A 14,724-nucleotide genomic window follows, 5' to 3' on the forward strand; every position below is an offset into this window, starting at 1 on the left:
GCTATGAGTCGCAAATGACTCGACAGCACATAACAACAACAACAACAACAATTGTGATGTTGCTTTTTAATCCAATGGTGAGGATTTTTGTTTTCTTGACATTGAGATGTAATTTATATTGAAGGTTACAGTGTTTAAACTTCTGCAGCAAGTATGTCAAGTTTTAGCAAGCAAAGTTGTGTCCCCTGCCTGATAAAGTTACAGATGAGGATGAGACTTCCTCCAATCCTGATGCCCCATTCTGATGCCATATTCTTCTTTATCATTCAATTACTACTTTAATTGGCTCCTGTCAGAAGTTAAAGCTCAGCTATGATGTGTTGATTCTGATCTTAATTGTGAGTTTCCCAGGGAGTCCTATGGAAAAGGCAGACCTCCTCCTACTGCAAGTTATGAGTCAGACACACCTCATCTACATTGCAGGCCTCTTGCTAATATTACATTTTTAAAATAAATTGATATTTGTGACAACTGAAGTCTATCAGCACCATTTTTTCAACATCACATCTATGTATCATATTTTGAAAATTCTTACAATATTTCAACCTTTTTCATAATGCTATTGAATACTTAATAGACCCCAATATCATGTAAACATAACTTTGGTATGTACTAGCAAAATGAAAAATTTACGTGTCTCCTTTTTCTTATGATATTTGTTTTACTGCAGGCATCTGAAAGCAAATGTGGGATATCTCTGAAGTATGTGTGTACTCATTACCAAATGATGCTCTCCCAGGATGCACCTTGTTTTCCTCTCTGCAGCCCAGCTTCTCTGTGTGACTGGCAGCCTGCCTGACTCCTGTCCAATCCTCCACACTGTGCTTCCTCCTAGGAGATTTCATTCTTCATACCTCTGATGCCTTGCCTCGGGATCACTTCACAGTCTCTCATGCCTTTTTTTTTGTCTGTGGCTCCTTGACTCTCAGTTCTGTCACTATCACAACATCTAGAATATTTATAATGGATTCTGTGTTTAGTGAACCCTCAGGGCAAAATATTTTTCTTGTGTCAGAATATCACCTGTAAATACATCTCTGCTCTGAGTTATGCCAGTGTGCTTCCTGTTCAATGAAACAATTTCTTGGGCAAATTCCCTTCATTGAACTTCAAGCTTTCATCATTATTATGTGAGCCTGATGATATTGTGTTGCGAGGAGTTTGTTTTTATTAACATTGGAAGGAATTGAGAGGATGACCATGCTGACCACAGATGATACAGGGAGCATATTACCAGGGCTTCCTGTGGAGTCATGGAGTGGGTTTGAACCGCCAACTTTCGGGTTAGTTGGTGGTGTTCTTAGATTCTGTCAACTCGGTTGTAATGACCCTGTATTTGAAAGAACGCATTACTGCCTAGCCCTGTGCCATTTTCACAGTCATTGCTGCATTTGAGCTCATTGTTGTGGCCAATGTACCAATCCTCCTCATCAACTCTTTCTTTGTTTAACAAGCATGATGGCCTTCTCTAGGAACTGGTCTTTCTTAATAGCATATATAAAGCATGTGAGAGGAAGTCTCACTATTCTTGTTCTAAGAAGAATTGTGACTGTACTTTTTCTATGACAGATTTGTCTGTTCTTCTGTCTGTAAAGGAAATATTCTTTGTCAGTACCATAATTCAAAGGCATCAATTCTTCAGTCTTTCCTACTCACTGTCCAGCTTTCGCATGTAGCTGGGGCAGTTGAAAATACAATTCTTCTCCAAGAAACACATGGAGACAGACGTGTGATCATTAGTCATTAAAGAGATGCAGATTAAAATAAGATATCATCTCACCCCAGAAACAAAGGTAGAATTCAGTAAGACACAAAACAACAAATGATAGCATGGAGGTGGAAAGATTGGAACTCTCACACATTTTGTGTGACAATGTAAAATGGTACAACTGCTATAGAAAATAAATAATACGGCACATCCTTAAAAAAATTGCAACTATAAACACCACTTGATTCAGTAATCCCACGACTATATGAGATTCCTATTAAATTAGATGAAGGAAAAGACACTTTAAAAGGAGCTACCATGAACTCACGTCTGTTATTATAAGGTGCCATCAAGTTGAGTATGACCCATAGTGACCCTATGAACCACAGATCTTAACCCTGTCCTATTCTGTCTCATCTTCACACTTTCCACCACACTAGAGCCCATTGTAACAATCACTGTGTCAATCCATCTGGTTAAGGGTCTTCCTCTCTTGTGAAGTCCCTCTATTGTTTCAAGCATGATGCCCCTCTCCGAGGAGTAGCCTCGTCCCAGCAACATACCTGAAGTTTGTGAGGTGAAGCTGTATCCTCTTTGCCTCCAAACAGCACTTTGACTGCACTTTCTCCAAGACATATTGTTCTTTTGGCGGTCGATGGGATGTTCAGTACCCTTCTCCAACACAACATCACACATCAAAGGCATCAAATCTGGTTATCCTTATTCATTGTCCAGCTCTCAGACACATAACAAGTGATGGGAAAGACCATGGCCTAGATCAGACACACCTTAGTGCTCAAACTGACATCATTGTGCCTCCATAATTTGGAGAGATCCCTGACTACAGTCATCCCAGGACAAAGCATCTCCGTGTTTCCTGACTGCTGGTCTCAGGGGTGGTGTTCTTTTGGCAGTCCATGGTATAGTCACCATTAATCAACAGACAGACATTTAAGATGAATGATGTCAGGAAGGAAGGTACTCCTTATAACAATCAATAATGGAAGATAGGAATCACAGTATTTACCCTGGATAGATCTCAGAAGACAGGAATGGATAGAAAAGAAGGCTGGAGAAATGGGGTAACCTGAGGAGGAAGAAGGGAGAGCGCTGTTACAATGTGGGAATTGTGACCAATATCATGAGATAAAATGGGTATGAATTGTGGAGAGGAAAACCAGTTCCCTTTGAAATTTTCTCTCAAGTGACAACAGTGTAAAGATAAATTATGAAACAAGGTTTTTTTTAGAACGAGCTACCTACATGAGATCATACTGACAGCAGCAATTGCAGTGAACTTGTCTTAATGGGAAGGCACAACTCAGGAGAAAATGAAACTCTTTGCAAAACTCATACCGAAGAGTCTATTACAGAAACTGTTGAATTTTCTGAAACAAAACAAAACCAAATTGAAAAAGAGATAATCCAAGGGTTGTGTCAGGAGCACCTCAGTCCTTAAAGTGCCATCTTTACTTTAGGTTTGTATCTCATTGCAAAGTACTGGTACCACCCAGTCCCACTGTGATGGACATTAGAGTGAGAAAAAAGATGGAAGGTGATGGCGTAAGCAGTATGGGAGATGTCCATTGAAGGGAACGGGGAGGCAGCTGGGACCGGCATGTTCCACACAGAGGAAGACACAAAGAAGTGAAGGGCGCAAGAAGAAAGATCTTGTATTACACAGTTCTGGTGCGAACTGGCTCTGCTTGTCACAGAGTAGCCACGTAGCAATGTGCTTCCAGAAAGCTTTGATGGGGGTGAGGATCTGGACCCTCATTAGGATTTTAATAAAAATGTCCCTTACTGTTAATAATATATTTTACTCAGAAAATGAAAGTCTTCTGCTAAAATTAGCCTTCTTAGAATGACATTTGAGTTTTCAGAAAATCTCAGGACGAGTATTTTTTTTTTTTTATCAGCCTTGAAGGTTATAATAAATCCCTCATTTCATGAATTCATAAATCCTTCGGCCACATGCCATTTTTGTCCATATGCTTTCCTTCCTTCGTCTAACTCTAGGAAAGATCTTTCACGTCCAATCCCTGTAGATATCTGAATGTGAAATCGGGTATGGTTATCTTATCCCTCTGATCAGAAGGTCAATAAGTACCTGGGGCTTTTCCATCTGTCTTGCATCTGAACACTGGCATTTAGTAAATAAAAACATTTTTTAGAAATTAATGAAGTTGACTGGCCTATTGTAATTCAACTTGGAGTCTTTACAGGGAGGCTGGAGGTTTAAATGTGGTATGAAAGGAGATTCCAGGTCAACTCTTATTTGTCAAAGACTCAGAGTAGTAGCATGGGAGATGAGAGATCCTCTCCTGGGGGAAATGTCAAATGATACAGGGAGTTAAAATATTTCATAGGATTATTTCTGAGCTTTCATTATGCTTTTGAGTGAATAAGGTGCAGAGTTGGTTCTCTTCCCCATCAACCCCCCGCCCCAAATACAAAGAAGTAGCTGACAACAATTTTTCTCCAAGGATTTCAGTTCAGAAATTAGTTGGACAACCTCTCATAAATGTTAGCATTCTGCCAGGTCCTAGAGTAATATAGGATAAGACTTAAGGTACATGGAAACACGTATACACAGCAATCTGAAAACTATAAAGTGTGATTCATGAAGTGTGGATTATTACAGAGGCATTAAAGTAAGAATCAAATCAGTAACCAAAGCATCTTTATATATATAACTTTATACATATCTGTATTCTATTTGGTTTTCAAGACTATGAACTTTTGGGAGTAAATTGTCAGGCCTTTATTCAAGTTCTGAACTTGAATCTCCATACCTTTTGGCTAGAAGCAGAGTTGAGTGACCAATTATACCACCCAAGGATCTCTAATCTTTGGCTATTGTGACCAGAAAGAAGACAAAAAAGCAAACTCACTGTAACTGAGCCAATTCCAAACCATAGAGACATTCTTCTGCTAAGCTTTCGAGGTTTTAAATCTTTAAGGGAGAACTCTCACATTTCTTCCTCAGAGCAACTGACAGACTTGAATCACCAACCTTCTTGGCTAGCACCCTGCAATGTTACACAGGATGCTACCAGGGTTCTTTAGGTGCTGTAATATAAGGACCCCAGGCACCATAGAACCAAACACTGTCTGGTCCAGCACAATCCTCATGATTGTTATACTTGTTACACATCAGAGAGCTGCACAATGACTAGGGAGAATAGAAGGAGAATTGATGCCTTTGAGCTGTGGTGCTGGAGAAGAGTATTGAGGGTACCATGGACTGCCAAGAAAACAAACCAATTCATCCTGGAAAGGGTTAAATCAGGCTTCTCCTTGGAGGCAAGGATTCTGGGGCTTCGTCTGACATACTTTGGACATGTAAGGAGGAAGAGGTCCTTGGAGAGGGCCAACATGCTTCAGAGGGTGGAGGGACAGAGCAGGAGGGGAAGACCCTCTATGAGGTGGATTGATTCAGTGACTGGAGTAACTGGGATGGGTGTGTCAGAGGCAGTGCGATTGACACAGGACAGAGCAGGGCTTAGGGCTGTTGTACTATGAGTCACAAGCAACTTGATGGCACATAACAAGAACAACAACAACATGTCAATACACCTAATTGAAGGTCTTTGGTTTTTTTTTACTCTCTACCATGGTGTACAATGTTCTTTCTTTTCCAGGAACTTGTCCCTCCTGATAACATGTCCAAAGTACATGAGACAAAGCCTTATTCTCTTTTCTAAGGAGCATTCTGATTATACTTCTTCCAAGATGGATTTGTTTAGCCTGTGGAAGTCCACAGAATTTTTTGCTATTCTTCACCAATAATATGATTCCAAGGCAACAATTTTTTTAGTGTTCTATATTCATTGCCATTCACTATGTGGTTCATAATCCTTGGTTGTTATTAAGCACTGGTGAATCAGTTATAGCTCACAACTACCCTGTCAACAACAGATCTGAGCCCTGTCCTATCTTGGGCCAACTTGAATATCTCTGACATATGTGATCTCACCGTTAGTTACTATGTCAACCCATCCCATTGAGGGTCCTCCCTTCTTTACTGACCCTCCACCTTTCCAAGCATAATGTCCTTTCCCAAGCGCTGACCCCTCTTAACAAGCGACATGCCCAAAGTGTGTGAGACAAAATTTCACTAACCTCGTCCCCAGGAAGCACCCTGGCTGTACCTTTTTAAGAAATATTTGTTAGTCCTTTTGGCGATCCATGGAGTATTCAGCACTCTTCTCCAACACAACTCAAAGGCATCAATTCTTCTGTCACCCAAATTCATTGTTTAAATGTCAGATACGTAACAAATACTGCTGCGTAACCAGAGACTAATATTTGTATCTCACAGTTGCTGAATGTGTCCTTTGCCATCCTTATCCTGTATACAAAAATTACTTATTGACGTTTTAAAGAGAACACTTATGGGATCCCTAATTTTAGGACCCTTTGACACACTTTGACTCACTGAACTCACACTCCCCCTCCCAGGATAAGTCAACTTCCAATTACACAACAGATCGTCCTATAACCTACCAAGGAGGTACATATTCCTTAGAAGAATCAACCACACAAGGTAAAAAAGAACAGTATTTGTCCAGGGATAAAGTTTAGAAGCTAAGGAAAAGATAATAGAGGAAAAATGGAAATGATAAGTTTACAGAAGAAGTGAGGAAGAGGGCTGTTATATTGTCAAGACTACAATCAATCTTGCAAAACAAAGCCTCTAGAAATTATATGAATACTTCATTTAATCTGTAAACTTTCACCCAGGTCTAAATTAAAGGGGTTTCTCTCTAAAAGACAAAGAAGAGTGAGGAAATCTGCCTTGAAATGTGCACAGCCAGAATGCTCCTTCGAAAGAAGGAGAATGAATCTTTTTATTTTATCTACTTTGGAGATGTTTTTCACAGGGACAAGTCCCCAGAGAATACCTTGGTAAAGCAGATGCTCAGTGGAAAAGAGGAAGATTCTCCAAGAGATGGGTTAACACAGTGGCTGCAACACAGAACTCAAAAACGGCAGCACTTATGAGGTTGGACCAGGACAGTGTTATAGGATAGCTATGATTCGGAACTGTCTGGATAATGTCCAACAGCGATCACAGCCAGTAGTAACAACAGCAATGCAGATCCGTGATGGCGCATTTACGCATGTGATTGCTAACCGAAAAGTTGACAGTTCCAGCCTAACTAGTACCTCAATGGGCCCTCTTGATCTGTTTCTATAGAGGGGAAATAAAAACCAAACCCACTGCAAATCAAGTGGGTTTCAATTTATAGTGATCCTGCAACAGATTCCCAGGCAAAATATCTTCATGAGAGAAAACTCATTATCTGCTTCCTACAGAAAGAGCTTCCTGCAGATTTGACCTGCCAGCTGGTAGCTGGAAGGTTTGCACTGCCATTTCTTGCTGGTGGCCTGGTATGTGCCTCACTGCACCATCAGTGCTCCTTTCTGTAGAGATCACGGCCAAGAAGATCCTGTGGGGTCAGTTCTATGCTGTCGTATGAAGCTTCTATCAGTTAGAATCTGTCAGATAACACCTAACGATAATAACAAAGGTCTAGGAACACATTGTTGTTTTTTTAATTGAAGTTGTAGTAGAATCATTCTGGGGTCGGTTCTGTATAGTTTTGATGTCTTTAGGTCAGATAGGATGTGGAGGTTGTGAATGAGAGGAGATCCAGATTGAGTTTGGGGAGGAGTTTGGGAATTAGAAGGAAATACAGTTGGAATTCTGGGAGCAGGTTAGGAATTGGACTAAACTGAGACACAGGCAAGCAGGCAGGGGCTTAGCAGTGCAGCCAGATGCTGAGGGTGGGGACTTTCTGGGGAACACAGCTGCTTTGCCTGCAGCTGCTGTCTGCCAAGAGCCACCTTTGATCAATCACAGCCTTCGCTCTGTAGCTCTGAAGGCTGAGCCTGTGGAAAGCTGAGTGAGGCAGAGCAGAGACTCCTTTGGAGCCAAGATTAGGTCCCTGTCATCGAAGAGTTTCTGAACTGGTGACAGAGGCAGCTCTTCCCTCTCCATGTGGCTGGGGATTCTGAGGGTGTCAGACAGAAACAAAAATCCTGAATCCCCAGGGCCATCACTTGTCTTCCTTGGTCTCTAGCTGGGCCTGAAAGCTCTGAAATGGGCCATGTAACTAGGGCTCTGACTCCCCTTAGCAGTCATTTTCACACTTGCAAAAAATGATGTATTTTCCCAGACGGGCGTATGGCTGCCTGTGGTAGGCTTCGCTAAAAGAAAGCACTCGCTCAGTCTCCAGGGAGCCCGATGCTGACAGACGGACTTCTTGAATTTAGAATTTTCTGGGCTTGTTATTTGAGCTCAAGGAAAGTGAAAAATCCATCCCAGATGCAATTAGAGTATTTTCCCTGTGTCTTCCCTCCCCTCCTTTTTCTCTTCTCAGCAAAGGAGAGAAAGGAAAGTGAAGGGCACAATTTTGTTGCTGTTTTTTGGTAATTTGCAGTGCAAGGTGGGTGAAATGATAACTAATAAAAAAGGGTTGATGTACAGGTATCCTTTCATCTCTCTGAAAACTTTGAATGCTGTGAGGATACTTGGAGCAAAAGGAAAAATGTTTCAATATGGTCAAATCAAATAAAGCCTGCTTTTATTATGAAGCATCATGTTGTCAAGCTCTGTGCAGCTGTGTTTGTGCAAGGCATGAGGATGCCAGAGCCCAGCAGGCTAAGTGCGACAACTACAGAACGGGAAGGGCACTATCACCCCGAGGACCAGAGGAGCAGGGAACACACATTACCACATAAATGTTTTTACATTTGTATTTATTGTTATTTTTTAACGTTTTATTATGGTGTAGGTGAATGATTACCGAGCACATGAGCTTCTTTTTCAAAACACGTCATTATGAAACATCATAAATTGGATATGAAACCTTCAGTCATATGGTATTTACCCCCAATCTTGTTACTGCCAATAGAGAACTGGTATTTTTTTGAGGATTTAATGAACTTGGTTGGAAGCTCAGTGGTAGAATTCTCTCCTTCCATGTGGGAGACCCTACTTTGATTACTGACCAATGTAGGCACCATGTGTCTTTACCTATGAAGCTCAACAATTTTCAGCAGCGTTTCCAGACTAAGATGGACTAGGAGGGTAGGTCTGGGAATTTACTTCTGTAAAGTTGGCTATTGGAAGCTCTTAAATCTTCATGATCCAATCCTGCTGTACTTGCTATCTATAATATAGGTTGAAGATAACTCATTGGTAGCTAACAACAACTACATTGTTCCCTGACTAAGTCTCCAGTTTGGAGGCCCTTGTGTGAAGCTGTTGTATTCTAGAGGGTAGATTGTTTTGATTTAGTTAAAAGTCAGGCCTGGGGCCTTGGGGCCTGGTGTTAACTGTGTTTGGGAAGAACATTGTTCTAAGTGGTACAACACTTGTCTGTCAGTTTGCTATACTGAGATAACATAGGATTGCGGTGATACTGAAAGCTGTGCCACTGGTGTGTCATAATGCCATAATGGTTACCCATGGTGGACAGGGTTTGGTAGAGCTCTCAGATTAAGACAGACTTGGAAGCAGGATTGATATCTACTTCTTAAATAAGAGGCCTTTGAAAATCCTATGTACACTAGAGAAATGGCAATAGTTATAGAACAGTTTCAATACCTTTGTTCACAGGATCACTATGAGCTATACTTGACTCAATGGTACTTAAAAACAACAACAAAACTCATCAACTTTAAAAGGATAGCTTTATGAATATTCAGGAATGTACATCACCATGCATTAACCCCTCCACATTTCCATCACCCTAAATTATTCCTTATCCCCTTTTATAGCCAGTTCTCATCTATATCCACGTACCAAGGCAATCACTGAATTATTTTCTATGTATTATTGCCTTTTCTAGAATTTCATGTAAATAGACTCATACATAATCCATTCTTTTGCATATGAAATTCTGAGATTCATCCATGTTTTCTAATGTCACCATAGTACATTCATTTTTTTATTTAAAAAAATTATATTGCTTTGCATACAAAATTAACATACATTGTGTTTTACATTTTCCTTTATTCACATTGTGTTTCATACATTGTGTTTCATACATTCATTCTCATTCTTGATTTTTCTTGGTAATTATTATTAATCAAACCTCAAGCCTGTAGTAAACTGACTAAATCTCCTTTCTCTACATGAAAATGAAAATGCATAAATTGTTTTCCCAATTCATTTTCATAGTTTTCTCCAAAACTTTTGGTGTCTCCTAATCTGACAGTATACTCTTTTTTTGCTCAATGCTGATCTTTTATGCAGGATTCTTTTTGCCTCTGTCTTGATTTATAGATTCTGTTTTTAGTAGCTCATGTCGTCCTCTCATTTGATTCTTTAAGGGCAACTAAATTCTCTAGTAGTTTCCAGGGAAAAGCTTTACTGGAGAGAAATTTATCTCTTGTGACTGAGAATTATTTAAAAATATCTTTGCTCCAACCTTTCCTTGGTGTATTGTTTGAGCATGTGAAAATGTCTGCATTTGAGATAATTTCCCCAAAGTCAAAGATTCATTATTTCCAGATTTTCTTTATTGCTACTGAGAAGTCGGAAATAATTTCTAATTATTGACTTTTTGAATATATTGTCTTTACTCCCTGGAAGCTCTTTCTTATATCCTTGGTTTTTTGAAACTCCACCACAATGTGTTCTGTTACGTTGAATGCATATAACATGATTTATATTTCCATTCAGTACATCTGGTTTATTCGGGAGCTCTTGTGATGTAGTCCACAGGGAATGACATTGCTGATTCAAAGACAGCCACTTCTTTGAGGTTCGATTCCACCCTTGGCTCCATGGGGGAAAGATGAGCAATCTCTTTCTGTGCAGTTAGAGCCAGCAAAAACCTAGGAGGGTGAGCTCTGAGCCAATTCTGACTAGATGGCAAATGAGGCTTTTGTTTGCTTTTCCACTGCTTCTTGGTTGTTTCAAAAATTAATAAAGCTAAATAATGATTCACATTTTGCTATGCTTTCATGAGTATACTGAAAGAAGTAGATGTAATGCTATTAACAAATATTGACCGTCATTGAACCTTTTCTTTGTGTAAATTACATGCACCTTTTACTTATTTATTCATTATAATTCTCATTTTCAGAATCTCATTACTGTCCAATTAGAGACTCAGCTGGCCCTCCATTAGGGTTCCAAGGCTATAGATCTCATGGGAGGAGATGGTCTACCTTTCTCCAAGCTGCTGGTGGATTTGAACCACTGGAGAAACATAGCCTTTGAGTTAGCAGCACAACTCCCTAGGGACTACACCACCGGAGCATCCCATTCCAATAACCCAGTGAAATAGGTTATTGTTTATGAAATAGAGGACAGAGGTTATAATAGGAATTACGTGTTTTGCCTAAGGCAGTTACAGGCTCTGCAAGGTCAGAGGAAATTTTGTTCTTGCTTTTATGTGCCCTCAAATCAACTACATCTCATAGTGACCCTATGAACAATAGATCTGAACCTTGCCCTATTCTGAGCCAACCTCTGTGTGTCTCTGACACACTTGATCCCTTGTCACAGTCCCTGTGTCAATATATTTTGTTCAGAATATTGCTCTGTTGTGGTGACCTTCTAACCTTCTAAACATGATATTCTTCTCCAAGGACTGTCCTGTCCTGACAACATGCCCAAAGCATGTGGAATGGAGTTTCAAAATTCTTGCCTTCAAGGAGCAACCTGGTTTCAGTTTTTCTAGGACAACCATGTTTGTTCTCTTGGCAATCCCAGGTATGTTTAGTTCTCTTCTCTAGCACCACAACACAAAAGCATTGATTCTTCTGTCATCCTTATTCATTTCCTAGCTCTGAGGTGTATAGCGAGCAATTGAGAAGACTATGCCTTATGTCAGGCACACCTTAATCTTTTGAAATTGGTGCTCTTTAACATTCTGGAGAGGTCTTTGACAGTAAAATTTTCCAACCCATCTTTTGATTTCCTAACTGCTGTGTCAACGATGTTGATTGAGGATCTGAGCAAGATGAATTCATTAACAATTTCAATCTGTTCTCCACCTATCATGATGTTGCCTCTTGGCCTGGTGGTGAGGATTTTTGTTTTCTTGTTTTTGAGATGCAAGCCATATCAAAGGCTATAGTCTTTGCAGCAAATGCTTCAACTCAAATGAACAAAGACCAGATGAACTGTGGAACAATATCAAAGAGTGAGAGGAAATATTCATGTCTTGTCTGACTACCAAGCCATAGCCTGGAGCAGCCCTACAGGAGGATGGTATGCACTTCAGTATGTTTCTCATATGAGAAAGGTGAGAAGATCAAATTGAGAAGTGTTGTTTTAATGGTTCAAAGGAATCCCAGAAGTAATTTGGAGATCTTTATACAAAGCATAGCTAACCATTTTAAATTAACTGGTGAATTCAGTGAAAAATTATTTCTATACTCCATTAAACACATTTATTTATTGAAGGAATATTGTGTGTGCTTGCTGCCTTGACTAAACTGGCATTCCATTCCAAGAATCAAATGTATTGATACAGTACAATGAATTAAATAATATGACCTTTTCAACCAGAGCATTCTTCCACTTTGCAAATGGATTATAAATTCTAGCCTCTTTATCTCTGCTTATGATCCAATAAGACTTTGAACAAGTGCAATCAGGGTGCTCATTAAATACAGGGGTTATGAAACTTGATATCTCATACTTTGGGAATGTTATTAAGAGGGAAAGCCCTTGGAAAAATTTATCATACTGAGAAAGGTAGAAGATCAGCGAAAGAGAGGAAGATCTCCAACAAAATGAATAGTGACTATTACAATGGACTCAAGTATTCCAGAAAGCAAGACAATGGCGGAGAATAGGGAACAATTCTGATATTTGTTGTTGGTGAGATCACAAAGAATCACTTAACACCCAACAACAACCATGACCCCATTCTGGATCTCATTGTTTGTGATGTTAATGGAAGTAGGATTAGAATTGTAGGTATCTTGAATCTTCACTTTACCAGAAGGTTGATTTGTGCAAAAAATGTTGACTTTGCTATATATTCTGTGTATATTCTTCACAACCACAATAGTAACATAAAATTTGGAAAAGATTATAGTACTATTTTTATCCTGGAAGCTCTGGTATTATAATCCATAGGGAATTCTCATGCTAAAGTCTGTGTTTCTCCTGCAGTTCAAATCTACAAGGGACTTCTCAGATAAAGATGAGCAATCTCCCCTCATACAATATACAGCTTTGGAAAAACAATGAACAGTCAGCTTTAAGTTGGTTTTGACTCTAAGGCAAAGAGAAAGATATCTATTGTTATGTGGCTGAATCATTTGATAGTAAGTTGCAGAGCTCATGACTCGTCATTCTTTCAGTATATATTTTGTAAGAATATGTACTTCAGAGAATTTTCCATGGACTGCTAGGAGAACAAACAAGTTCATCCTGGAGAGGGTGAAGCCAGGCTGCTTGTTGGAGGCAAGGTTTCTGAAGCTCTGTCTGACATACTTTGGAAATTTTGCAAGGCAGGATCATTCCTTGGATAAAGATGTCATTCTTGGGAGGGTGAGGGACAGCACAGGAGAGGAAGACCCGTGATGAGATGGATTGATTCCATTACTGGGGTAATGAAGGTAGGTGTGTCAGAGACAATAAGGTTGGCACAGGATAGAGCAGGATTTAGGGCTGTTGTACATAGAGTCACTTTGAGTTGCAGGTACCTCGACGGCGGCACATAATAACAATTGCCAAAATCAGAAAACGTATTGTTGTTGTTGTTATGATGTGTCATTAGATACAACTCAGTATCTAATATCAAGTTTATATTTAAATTCCTTCTATTGTACGGGCTTCCATTTTAAGTGACACTTCTGAAAACCAAAGTGCTTTCATGACTCAAAGGAATATTTCTGGGCAAGATAAGTAAAGCAGTTGCTCTTTGGAAGGGATCAACTGACAAAAATCTCAATCGAGTGTTGTGAGTAGTAAATGATTGACCTGAAGGCTTTGTATGTTGGTTTCAAAAAAAGAAAGAACTTGCTCAAGTTTCTTATTTATTCTCTTGGAGAATAAAAGGGACTCTTGGAGTCCCTACCGGTAATGAGTGAACAAGCCTGGATCATTAACTGGAACACTCTGTCTAACTCCCGTTTCCCCAGTGTCTTACAACAGACAGGACCGGACAAAAGAAAACTCCTTTCATTGTCCTGATTCATATCAATCAAAGACCGAGGAAAGGTCTTAATATAGTTCTAAAATGTTTTCATTTATCTCAGAATTTTGTTGTCATAAAAATTGTATGTTTAAAGTGTCCATTGGGTGTAAATGGTCCCATAAACTCTTGTAACTGAGTGACATGCAATAATGAAAGTGCCTTTAATAAAGCACAACAAAATGGATTTTTTTTACTATAATCATCAAATAGTGTGCCCTGAGATACTTATTGAATTATACATAAACTTGATATAGAGCTGTTAAAACAATGATAACATGCTGGTTGACACAGATTAGTCTGCAAGAAACGACCTTCATTCTAACAATATCCAGAGCCAGTGCTGACGGGACAGGAATACATTTCTTGAAAAGAATATTCCTGCTTTTATGTAATTTTTGAAGGTAGATTATGAGAAATTGTACCAATCAAATAGTAGCAAATGTCTATTCAAATAATGGAGAGATGTTTATTTAAAAGATGAGATTAACTTCACAGAAGAATGACTAAGAATTTAATATGAGAATATATGTTACTATAATGGACTTGATGTTCAAGGAAAATGAAGTTATCTAGTTTGGAAAAAAAAATCAACTAAAGGCTTTGTAGAGAAAAAGTGGTATGAACCAAGTCTGTGGTTTTGCAATTTTTTAATTTATGTTAAAATATTAAGCTACTTTGTTGGGTTTCTACTTTTAAATTGATTAAATAAATGTGTAAAATAGAGAGAGTAAGGCTGCTCGGAATGACAAAGCAAAATACTACAATGAAATTTGCGAGGAACTAGAGTCAGAAAATCAAAAGGGCTGGACTCACTCAGCATTTCTTAAGCTCAAGGAA

This window comes from Elephantulus edwardii, unplaced genomic scaffold, assembly GCF_000299155.1.
Source record: "Elephantulus edwardii isolate Elephantulus edwardi_28Jun2011 unplaced genomic scaffold, EleEdw1.0 scaffold00076, whole genome shotgun sequence".
Lineage (NCBI taxonomy): Eukaryota > Metazoa > Chordata > Mammalia > Macroscelidea > Macroscelididae > Elephantulus > Elephantulus edwardii.